The sequence below is a fragment of the Falco biarmicus genome, chromosome 6 (genome assembly GCF_023638135.1).
Source record: "Falco biarmicus isolate bFalBia1 chromosome 6, bFalBia1.pri, whole genome shotgun sequence".
In the NCBI taxonomy this organism is placed as follows: Eukaryota; Metazoa; Chordata; class Aves; order Falconiformes; family Falconidae; genus Falco; species Falco biarmicus.
Genome location: NC_079293.1, coordinates 15,593,906 through 15,606,880, shown reverse-complemented (window position 1 = coordinate 15,606,880; position 12,975 = coordinate 15,593,906). Strand labels below are relative to the sequence as shown.

The 12,975-nt window shown below is 36.2% G+C and overlaps 1 protein-coding gene across 1 annotated transcript in view; it reads right to left on the bottom strand.

Moving 5' to 3' along the window:
• The window catches only part of EYS (eyes shut homolog), an 872,029-nt gene that overhangs the window by 455,631 nt on the left and 403,423 nt on the right, over positions 1-12,975 (bottom strand). The window lies entirely within an intron of this gene.

Below are 12,975 nucleotides of genomic sequence, written 5' to 3'. Positions count from 1 at the left end.
CAGTAGCCAGCTTCAGTTCTAGTTAGGCTTTGGCCCTTCCAATTTTCTCCCTGCATAACCTCATGACATCATTGTAGTCCTCCAGAGTTGCCTGCCCCTTCTTCCAAGGGTCGTAAATACTCTTTTTTTTTTTTTTCTTAGTTCCAGCCAATACCCTCTGTTCAGCCAAGCTGGTCATCTTCTCTGCTGGCTCATCTGCCAGCACACAGGGACAGTATGAGATAGTCTATTCATTTTGCTAAGATTATGAATAAAAATGGAAAATCTGCCCTTCTTCAAAACAAGTGAAAAGAAAAATAGTTGCAAAACTATACTGCTTTTCATAGAACACTGAATTTCTACCACTGTCTAATTTTCCACACCATCCAATTCTTATTTTATCATTGAGCCAGCTTGTACCAGAAAAATCCTAAACAGTGTCTAATGTATCATGTCAGGTAGACATGCCATTGGAAAGAGTTCCAGGAAACAATCCTGTAGATTGCTGGGACTGCACATCAATAATCTATAAATTTAACTTTTCCGTTAAAACTGATTCAGTTTTCCAAACCTGGCAAGACCTAGAGTGAAAAACAGATGCTGCTCATTTTTTCCCCAGTGCATGCCACCTCCCTAGAGAAGCTACTTCAACTGATACAATTAAGGCATTGCACAAGCTTCATTATCATCCTGGGTTTTAAAAAGTTTATCATACTAAGATGACTTTAGTGTTTGCATTGCCAATGTAGTACCTAGAGTCCCATCTTAATTTCTGAATCTAGCCAGCTGCAGATATTGAAAACTGTTGAGTTTTACAAAACATTAACAGAAAATGAAGTTGTTACTAGTATAAAAGCAAAAGTGGGACAGAAAACTGGCTTAAACTTAAATAAAAAAAGTCCTTAACCCTTTCTAAGCCTTCCATCAAACACTACTAAATAGCTGGAAGAGATAAAAATAGGAAGCACCTCTCTGCTGATGAAAAAAAATATCAAATATAGTCAAATAATAGATTTTACTCTTCTAGTAAATGCCAGTGACTATTTACAAAACAGGAAGCAGAAATTTTCAGAAGTGGACCTTTCAGACGTCCGCTTTTTCAGAGCACCTACAATCTTGCAGGAAACAGTGTCTCAGGAGCCACTTACCAGAATGACAAATACTTGTTTTAGGAAAACTGGGTTCTGGAAGAAATCAAAAAATGGAGAAATATACAGCAATATACATGACTTAAACAACACTATTACAGATCATATTTTTGACAGATGAGCAATTTTTAATGGTAGACATGTGAAGGAAAGCTTGGAAGGGCTTGGAAATGTTATGGGATACTGAAGTACAGACGTTTAATGAAAAAAGTGTTTAAAAACAACCTTTGGGAAGGATCTTAAACATATGTTTCAGGGCAATCATTGCCTCTGACCAATTAAGCTGAGATCTACATGTGGTAGCAGATGAAGAGGTGGGGAAAAAAAAGATGTCTTTCTGTCGAGTTCTTCAGGCATGCCTCTGAAGTCTGGTTACAGTGCAAGGCCAGACAGAGGACAAGACAAAGCTGAGGTCTGACATTAAACAGCAGTTCCTATGTTCCATTTTCTCTGCCTCAATTCTCTAACATTAATAATGAGAACAAAGAACTATGTGTCAACATTAGACAAACAGTTATTGAAAATTACACCAAAAATGCAAACAAAAGTTTTACAGCAATGCTTAACAGGTGAGGAAGATTATTTTACAATACCTATTTGACTTGTTTCTAGCATTAGTACTTCCTAAGATAAGGTTACTTCTTTATGAAGTAAATCAAGTGTACACAGTTGGAAAAAAAAAAAAGAGTCTGTTTATGGGACCATGGCAGTCATTACCTGGTACTACACTGCAGTAGCTTGTGAAGGGAAAAAGTTATCCCACTGGGATTAGCTCCTAGGAAAAAGCACCAATTCTCCAATGCAGATGAATGAAAACTTGGTGGAGTTTTCATTCTTTAGCTATGTCCTACACAACTGAAATTTAGAATTTCAGCGTGAAACCTTCAGAAAATAATGAAGTATTTAAGGTAAAACCATGTACCAAAAGAATATTTAATTCTATTTGCATTAATATACACAGTTCATGACACTTTAGAGAAATTCTAATATATTACACTGTACGTCTCATCCAGGCATAGAAGAGAATACTTTATATACATTTTTAAATATGAGTAAATATAACTAGTAGTTGAAATTACAGAAGGTTGTTATGGTAAAAAAAATATCTTCCTGGCACTATTACTCTGTAAGATTTACTTATTTATGCTTATTTATAAATACAGAGTCAAATTCAAAGGTAGCAACTAACCACATTCATGCATGCTGGCACACACATGCACTTGTCAGAAATTGTATGGCTCCCCTGGAGACTAATTCTGAAATGCCTATTTTCAATGCTGAACTTAGATGGAAAAAAAAAATATTATTATGGGCTTCAAAAATGACCATTTACCTGAATAATGCCTTCCTTTCCCTTTCTTTTCCCTTTCCCTGCCCTTGCCCTTTCTCATGCCATTCTCTAAAAAGTAACAATCTGTACATCTGAATGACAACATGAAACAGTTTGTGCTAAAAATAGTTACAGTGAAGTCTCATTTTTTCGAGACCTACTTTATTTCCTCACTTTTTACATGCAGGGTATAACATCAAACAGCCATAAGCTACACTGCAACTTTTCCAATAAATGCCCTTTAAATACTATCAATCAAACAATCAAACAAACCGTGTGGAAATTCTGTTGTTTCATACAATGACTTGAAAGATACTGTCCTTCAAATTCTCTGTTTGACCAAAGTTTATGGACAAGTGAATGCAGTTTTGAAAAAGCCTTTCTTATATAGACAAGCTGAAATGCTAATACTTCTACATTTATTTTAAAGAAAGAAATAATATTTCCCCTTGGTTTTTTATACTTCCTGTGACTATTTTGTACTGTAAAAAATTGAGCACATCCATTTAATTATTCAAAAAATACCCTCAAGCATTTCTAGGAAACTATGTCTTCCTGCCTGAGCTAGAAGTTTTCAAATGAAACATAGCCCTTTTTTTTTAACTTGTGGATTGTCACTCAAGATACAAGTTCGTAACATTTCTTACGTTTGCAAAATGCCAGTAGGCTGGAACTCTGCAAAACCATGAAGAAAGGATTTTAAACAATAACATATTAAACAGTCTCAACTACCACATTATATGACTTGTTAATTTAATACAACCAAATAGAGAAATCTTTTTAAAATGATTTAACATCTATGATAGATTTGATTTATTGCTGGTTTCGTCAACAATCACTATAAAAAGGCAAAGTCACTGTTAGCAATGTGTGCTGTTTGTATACATGCACTCAGAATATTTTATCACAGAATCATTCAGGTTGGAAAAGACCTTTAAGATCATCAAGTCCAACCGTTAATCCAGGACTGCCAAGCCCACCACTACACCATGCCTAAAAGCACCACTTTTTTAGAAAGAAAAAAGGAAAAAATCAAAAAAAATCACAGAGTTTTGAAGACAGTAACAGCAAAAATATCAAAGGTGATGCATGTTTGAATCACTTGTATGGTATGCTTTGGTATTCGATATGGAATTCTGAATAGATAAGCAGCACATTACACTTTAAAGCACTGTGAAATTTTAAATCTTATTCCAGGTGCTGGATTTTATTTGGGTATGCATGTTTTGGGTAACATTGAATTAAATATTCTCTGTGCGTGGCTAGAAGAAATTTTCTGTTACAGACACATTCCCAACTGTTCAGTCACTGCATCTTGTATAATGGGGATGTGAACATGATTCCCAGTAGGTATTCTCGTTTGGCTTCTGTTTCATGAAGTCAGAAAACAACTTGGCTAGAAAAACAAAACCCCAAAACAATACATACATAGGGTAGAGGCATCCTGTGTCTTTTCAGGCAATGAATTTTTAAAATGTTTGCTTAAAAAAACAGAATATAACAATTGGCAATAGCCATTCAGATATGAGCTTTAAAATGTTTTATTCTGAGACTGGGCAGCTGGGTGATTTGTACTAGATTTGTGTTTTGCTTTTGGGTGTGTTTTTTTCCTACTAGTTTTTAGTGCCTCATTTCCAGACACTGTTGTCTGTATTTTTGTAGACAATGCTAATTCTATAGCAGATTGCACTTTACTGTTGAATTTTAGAACTTGAAAATGGTAAGGAGAGTGGGTAATTTTCACTAGATGCAGTACTACCGTTGTAAATATCACTAAAGAAAAATGTGACAAGACAGAATATGCATCTATTAGAAAAAAAGAAAAAAAAGTAGCCATGTTTGGGATGCATTTCTTGTTACGCCTTGCCTTTCTTCATGCACTTCTTTTGCAGCCACTTACCATTTTCAATGTTTCCTATTTCTACATTGATATTTAAATGGCAAAATGCCTCTGTAGGTGTTCAAAATTATTTGATATGATATTTGAGTATCAATGTAGATATCCAATTGAATGACAGAATAATAACTTTTCTCTACTTTTGCCCAGAAGCACGAGGGGACACAGCTGTTCCATCAGGCATATTGCATACGTTAAACATCTTTAGATACATTATTTGTTTGTTTCAAATACTCATTCCATATTTGTGATCTTGACTTTCTGGTAAATTTGCTAGTATAGGAGAAACCCCTCTGAAATGGATGTGTTGCCTCTTCACAGCTAGGATATGCTCCTTTACCAGTCATGCAATATCATATAAAGAGAACAACACATCAATTTGATCCAATCTGAAGAACCAAGGGACTAATAAGCAATATATTAATCAAAACTTATTAGAAAGTATGCAATCTGTAAGTACCAAAGCTTTTTTCTCAAAAAGATCTCTAAAAAATATTTATAAAGTGGTTCAGAATTATAATTAACTTGGAGAACTACTTTTTTAAACTACATTATTAGCATTTTTATGATCACAGTTCTTGGTTGAAAGTGTAGAGATATGTTAAGAGTTACAGCATATGCAGTTTAAATTAATTTACTGTATATTACCATGTAGCAAATAAAGACTATTATGTACTTGTTCTTTTTTCCCTTATAAGCTTGTAACACATATAATTAAAAATTTTACTATATATCTAGAAAGTAAGAAAAATACAGGACATCATATGCGTTTATATTATACTATTTCTTTTGATAGTATTACAGTTGGTATTTTTCACACGGAGAAAAGCATTTGTCATTATAAAATAGAATAAATGGTTAGAACTTGTCATTAACAGAACAACCTATTCTTACTTCTCTAAAAGGAAGAATGGGATTTTGACAAATAAAGAAGTGCAATGTAATTAAAAAATCATGTGTATATGTATATTTATAGATAAACTATTATACATGGAGTGATATACGAACATATTAGTATGCCGTTATCTAATTATTCTCCATGGTTCAGTGATCAGCCAACTTAATAAAACTGAAACACCTGTGTTTCCTCTCCTCCCAGCATCAATGAAATTCTGTTTGTTGTTATTACGGGAGGATCAGAAGAGAAAGAAAACATTATGCCACTGTATAAATCACAGAGTGGCCCATAACTTGGATACTGTGTGTATTTCTTGTCCCCTCATGTCAGGAAAGACAAAATAAAAAGCACTGGAAAAGGGCAACAAGAATGACCAGAAGTTTGGGATGGCTTTTGAAGGAGGAAGGACAGGGAAAGCCAGAAATCTTTAGCCTGGAAAGGAAGGAGCATGGGCCAATATGGCAGCAGCCCACAAAAGCAAGGAAAGGAAGGCTTGGAATCAGCTTCTCATTCTCCTTTTCCACAGCAGTATTAGGGAACATGAAATAAAGCTAGCAGGAACAGTGCTTAAGGGAGGCATTTTTTCATGCAATAGGCTAGACCTGTGGGTCTGCCTGCTGAAGGGTAGTCACAGAACAGCTGATGCTGGCAGGGACCTCTGCAGACAGCCTAGTCAAAGCCCCCTCCTCAGAGAAGTTTATATAGGTTAAAGGGAAGAGTGTGTAAGTACTCTGAGACTCACTGATCTCCACTGAACAAACCACAACATGCTCAGAACACCCTTGTTTGAGGGAGCGTGGGACAGTACTGGAGGACAAATACTATGCATGCACTTTTCATATTGTTTCCTGGAAATCCACTTATGGCTGCTGTTGGAAATGGCATACAGGGTTAGATGGCTCTAACCTGTACATCCGTTCTTGTATTTTCATGTAACCTACGTACGCACAGTACAAACCCTAAAATGTTCATGCTTCACCAAATGTAATCAACTAAGCAGTAAATTATGAAATCAGCAAGTTATGCAGAACCAGTGCGTTTTTCTACATATAAATAGAGGGGCATCCCTTTTCACACAGAGGAGATAGAGAGAGCACTGAATACATTTTCATAGCACATACGAAAGTGAGAACTTACTGTTTTGTAACTTGCTTGTTTTAAGAGATTCTGAAATTACAGCAAATTAGAGTCACTCGTTATTGTAAGATAAAATTACCTTCTTACATTTATCTCAGTGCTCTGAGAAATTTAGATACATAGTTCCGTGTAATGTGTACTCTGTAACTTTGGTCAGACCTTGCAAGTGGTCTATGAACAGCTAATGAAATTAAGCTTTTCAGTTAAGAATCTTCAACAAAAGCATGTGTTTTCTGTTACTTGGCACATAAGACCTGAGTGATTCTCAGAAGAGAATGCTTTACCATTAAATCATTCTTTGGGTTGATGGGGGTACATAGCTGTGCAAATACTCCACTCTTTAAGCCTGCTGAAATACCAAACCTTTTGAGTATTGCCTGGAGGTACAGTTGACTTGAACTGCTTCAAAGAATAGTTCTGTTTCCTTTGGGATGAATGACTGAATGTACAGTACAGTATTAATAAATGACATTTCAAAAAGACAGTTTCTTATATATGGTGGCATCACGTTTTGTTTTGTCATCTAATTGACTAGGAAGTCACAGGGAAAATGATAATGCAATATATATTCTTGGCAGCAACAGCTGGAAGCATTCATAGCATTTTCTACCAATGATGCTAGCCAAATTTCCATCTTATTTTTTCAAGGTGGACTCCATCATCACAGCAACTGATGCATTTGTCAGCTTCACACTAGATTATTACAATTTGCTAAGGACAATTTCTTATGGAACCAAAATAAATTAAAAAGCCCAAAAATATGGCTGCACCCATGTTAAGTGGCATTTCTTCAAGAACAAACTATATTTTGTTTGATTTGTAATCTGCAATAGCTTTCAATTTAAATACATGACTGTCACTTATCAAACCCTAAACAACTTTGATTCTTCAAAATCATACAGATCAGCTCCTTTTGCATAACATGACAGAATTAAATAGCAGCTTTTTTGGATACAGTTGCCTAGGCTGCCCTACAAGACCGCACCTCTGTGTTCCCCCCATAACTACCTGCTTCATGCTACCAATATATCGCTCACCTTATACATGCTTGAAGACAAACCATTCTACTTTATAGTTTCTTATGTGCAGTCTGCATGCCAGAGCTACATTCCAAGTCCAGTTTTCTGCTCCTAAAGCATCTCCACTCTCAAATTGTTTTAATCATTTTCCTGGGTTCCTGCAGAGGCTCTACCTAATTACGAGTGCTGGTGGCTCCAGTGGGACAACTTGCTCACACATACTAAGCAAATTAAAATAGAAGGGAACTGGGAACAAGATATTTTAAAATCTAAACTTTGCTTCCTTAGCAGCAGAATACCAGAATATGAATGTACTGATCTTAGTTTATTTTTACCAGCTGTTCCTAGAGCAGCACAAGAACAAGACTGTAGGAGTGACTTGTTTTTAATTATATGTTCTACATGCACTCCAACTGTGGCAAGAAAAGTGTTAAATAATGAAAATATATAAGCAAAAGGCTTTTCTGAGTGCCAAATGGCACATGAAGAATCCCAAGGAAGCAAAAATTCTCAGTTGCTTAGAGGTTTTGTGGATATCTTTTCATTGATACTTGAATTCAATTTAATATGATATACTCCATCATAATTCTAGTCCTTTATTCTTATGAAAGTGAGACTAAATTATATGTTTTTTCCAGCATAATTTCTACTACTTGAAGATGTCCAAAAGTGGTATATTTTAAACATTTCAACAAGATGTTCCAAGGATACTAGCTGATGTGTACATGTACTACTACTATGATTGCTTTTGATAACATTGTTTGGCCCTTTAACTTAGTATTCAAGTAATTATTTAGGTTATATTATTTTAGAAATGCTAGTGAATTCTTAGTAAAATATGAGTCAAAGGCCCTTCGACCTCTTCTCATGTACATGTGGGATTATGAAGCGCAGTATCCAGCCTTTCACTACTTACTGCATTAATTACAATCAGTTCAGAGTCACAAATAAGAAGAAGTGGTAGATATCATAAAAAACATTTTAAAATAACCACACTTTATTTGGAGGAAATGTAGAACAACAGATTCTTATTTTAGAATTCTTTCTTACTGAAGTATCATGAGCTAGAAGAAAACCCCAGGCATTCTGTTGATCAGGTACTTTGTAGATAAAACACTCTTACCTGCCCTTGGAATACAAAAATCAAGCCCATGGAATTGTCTTGTGAGTATAAATTAATCTCTGGAAGGTGCTCTGAAACAAGCTTCAGTTCTCAACCAAATAATGTAGTCAAATATAATCAAAAAAGCAGATTTAAAAAGCACCAGTCTCCCTTCATGAATCAAGGTTAGGATTAAACTTTCTTGTGACCCTACACATTTCCAAAACCAACAACATTATCTTATACCACTAAATGCATTTAAATTCTGAAAAAAAGATTACTTGGAGTAGATAATGACAGACAAAATAACACCAAAATTACCTCTGTTTTCTCTAACAAAAACATTTTAAAACCCAGATATGCTATCATGTGCTGAAAAAATACAATGAAGCTATAATATTCAAGAACTTAATCTAAGTCAAGGCCTGTCATAAGATTATTGACATTGTTTTCACCTGATCAGACTGAAAGTACTGCACAGATAATCTCTCTCAAGATAGTATGACTTCTGAACCTAATCAGCAGGAAGTACCTGAAATGTACGTTTGAAAAAGGTTCAATACAAACCTGAGCGGGGAGGAAAGGGTTTTTAAAATTATCTTTTTATTTTTATTTTTTTAAATCCCAAGACAAACATACTGAATGGTCTGGGACCAAGAGATGCAAAAGTGACAATGAACCAACTGTGGATCAAATAGAAAGAAAAAAATCTGAGCATTTTATGTGGACCCGTTTATCTTCCTCAAAATACTTGGAAAATACTATGAAAGGGCTTCAGAATTCCTATTACATACTCATTGTATCAACCATATGTAGGTTGGGTTGAACGGTCTTTTGAAAGTCCCCCTGAGCCCAATGATAGCTTTATTAATAATTTGCTAATTTATATAGTGTTTGTTGTTGCAGCAGCCAGTTACTTCAATTAAGAAGACTGAAATACAAAGGAAGGTAGGTGGGCATCCTTTCAGATAGTAAACTGTTTCCTGAAGCCCTGATTCCTGTGGCAGTCTGCCCAGGATAGAACTGAATTACAACTCCCAGCACCCCTCTCATTTCCAATGAGTTGTTTTAATTTTAAACCAAGGGTTTGAAGACAGAAAGGTACCGCAGATAACACACAATTCAAGGGCTATCCCAAAGGGTATTTTTCATACTAATTTCAGGAAGAAGCCTGCAGGGTTGTTCATGTAATTGATTCACACATAATTCAAGAAAAGTTAAACCATCCACTATACTACTGGGTAAAATATCACACACATCATAGCTGAAGCTGGCAGTGCTGCCCACAGTTAAGCAAGCCTGACACCGATTACTGGACACTTTTTGTTACTTGCTATTTCCAGTTTCACCACCACAATAATTCAAACATCCTACGCCAGATCCCTAAAACAAGAACACTCCAAACGGTACTGGATTTTTGTCTTTCCTCCCACCCATTCCACAGCAAGTGTGCAACAGGCATTAAAACTCCTTATTGTTTTTGATGTTTGTGGCATTTTGCTATAGTAGGAGCTATTTTTTCCTTCCTTATTCTTCAGTTATTCTGCTTTTTCTTCCTCCATATCAGTCCTATTCTCCAGTCTGTACATGAGTTTTGTTCAGACTGCTTAAAGCAAGCGGAGGGAATGGTAGAGGAGTAGGGTTCACATCATAATGTTCACAGTACAGGAGTAAACACAACTTCATGATCTTTTTATGTTTCTTACTTGCACTTGTACACATTACTTGGAATGGAAACAGCTGCTGAAGGGTAAGAAAGGGAGTTATGTCTGTCTTTTGAAGCACTTCAATGTAAAAGAGGTAATCAGCTGAAAAAAAGTCCTTTCCCTGGACACCCTCAGAAGAAATTTGTTTCAAATATGGCACTTCTTTTTGCAGGATCACAACTATATCCGACATCAGCTTGCTTTACTGTAGTCTTACATGACGCATGGAAACCTTTGTGATCTTGGCAACACTAAAAATCCTGATTTTAACTGTTTGCAATTTTCCTGACACTGATTCCATCAACAGCTCCTCCTGATGGCCAATGCTGGAATCAGAAGCAAGTGCAAGGTAGCTACCCTCACACTGTTTGGAATAAGTTCCCGAGAAGAAGGGGGAAAGTAATTTAATTTAATTCAGAAGATTAATTTGTGAAAAAAGAAAGGATGCTGCAGCACCTAAAACTTGAAAAAAGGAGGCTAGAGTGAACACAAGCTGGGAAAGAAGAAGTGGATAATGCAGAAAATTGGATTTTTCAGACTGCTGATAAAACAACAGGGCCTAAACAAATTACCAAACATGTGAGCCACAGAAACAGTCTTTGTGCAGGTAGCAGCCCACTGCAGAAGTAAGCTAATGTGAATTATTTTAGCATTCAATGAAAGGTTTAATCTAAACCGTAATATATTTGAGCTCTCATGGGACCAATACTCTTTCATATCTTCATCACTGACACAGATAGTGGGATGAGTGCACCCTCAGCAAGTTTGCAGATCATACCAAGCTGAGTGCTGCAGCTGATTTGCTTGAGAGAAGGGATATCATCCAGAGGCACCCCAGCAGGCTCAGAGTGGGTCCATGCAAATCTCATTAAGTTCAACAAGGCCAAGTGGAAGGTCCTGCCCCTGGCTTGGAGAAACTCTTGGTATCAATACAGGCTGCGGACAAAGGGATTGGAAGCAGCCCTGAGGAGAAAAAGACTTGGGGATATTGGTAGATAAAAAACCATGATGTGAGCCAAAAATGTGCTTTCGCAGCCCATGAAGTCAATTGTTTCCTGGGATGCATAACAAGAAGTGTGGCCACAGCAGGTCAAAGGTCAAGGAGTGATTCTCCCCTTCTACTCTGCTCTTGTGAGAATCCACCTGGAGTACTGCATCCAGATCTAAGGTCCCCAGCACAAGAAAGGCATGAACCAGTTCAGCCAGGTCCAGGAAAGGGTACTGAGTACGATCACAGGACTGGAACACCTCTCCTATGAGGAAAGGCTGAGAGAGTTGGGGGTGATTAGCCTGGAGAAGAGAGGGCTCCGGGAAGACCTTATAGTGGCCTTTCAATATATAAAGGTGGCTTATAAGAAAGAAGGAGAAAGACTTTTTACCAGGGCTTGTAGTGACAAGGGCAATGTTTTTAAACTGAAAGAGTGTAGATTTACATTAGATTTTAGGAAGAAATTCTTTGCTGTGAGAGTGGTGAGACACTGGAGCAGGTTGCCCAGGAAGTTATGGATACCCCATCCCTGGAAGTGTTCAAGGCGCGGCTGGATGGTGGTTTGAGCACATAATACAGTGAAAGATGTCCCTGGCCCATGGCACAGGGTTGGAGTAGATGATCTTTAAAGGTCCCTTCCAAACTCAAAATATTCTGTGTTTCTGTGATCATGACTCTAATTATTGTATCTCATTTGGAGATTTTATGTGTTAACATGTTTGTATGCCTCAAGAGTTATTGTAACTTCACCATTTAGTTGCAGGAGAGAAACTGATCACATATGACGATCATTTCAGATTCTGGAAAACAATGCCAGCAATCAATGCAAACGTTTGCTTAAATTACAACAGTATTTCCTGGATGTCCATGGGATGTTTGCCTTCTTAATCCTGTTCAATACTGTTCAGTAATGAAATTCCCTAACTATTAACAGAAGGACACAAAGGATCAGCAGGTGGAAACTGAGCCACAGATTGGAAGTAATACATTTGTTTCTTAATCTTCATTTTGTAAGAAATGAAATTAGTTTCACTTCTTATAATATATTATAAAGCTATTGAATCATTACAAACAACTAAGAATGACCATTCTTGCCTTAAGATTAGCAGGTGGGTTTCGTTAAGCAAAATTATTATGCTTGAGCTTCAATTTTGGCTATCAATTAAAATCTAGATATTTAACACATGACTGTATAGGGAAGACATTCTTAAATATTATTCATTCTTAAGTATGCTTATAAAATATTCTCTTAGCATTCAGTAATTCTACAAATGTAGCAATCAAATAGGGACTTAGATAATAATTGTGAGTTGATATGTTTATTAGATGTAGTAGAGCACAATGTGTACAATGTATAAAGTAGCTTAATTTTAAGAGTTTCACTACATTACAAGTACATAAGCTATAATACCACAGGTATTTAGTCAGAAGTTTTAAACAGTCAGAGAATGATGATGATGATGGATCATAGGAAATTTCTTTGGAGATATGTCTGTACACACATATTGTAAAAACTGTCATCTAAATTTGATTGCCTATTAATGTTCTGTTTGAGTACACAACACAGGAGTACATGCATATCCATAAACATAATGATTTTAAACTTTTTAGGGTCAGTTTACGTTAGAAGTTTCCACATATAATTCTGAAAAGCACTAGAAGGTAAGTTTCTAGATAAAAAGTCCTGAAGTTAAACAGCAAACGGTTTAAGGCAACAATAGTTTTGAGCACTAGATTGAGCATCAAATCCAATTGAGTTCACATACTGCAC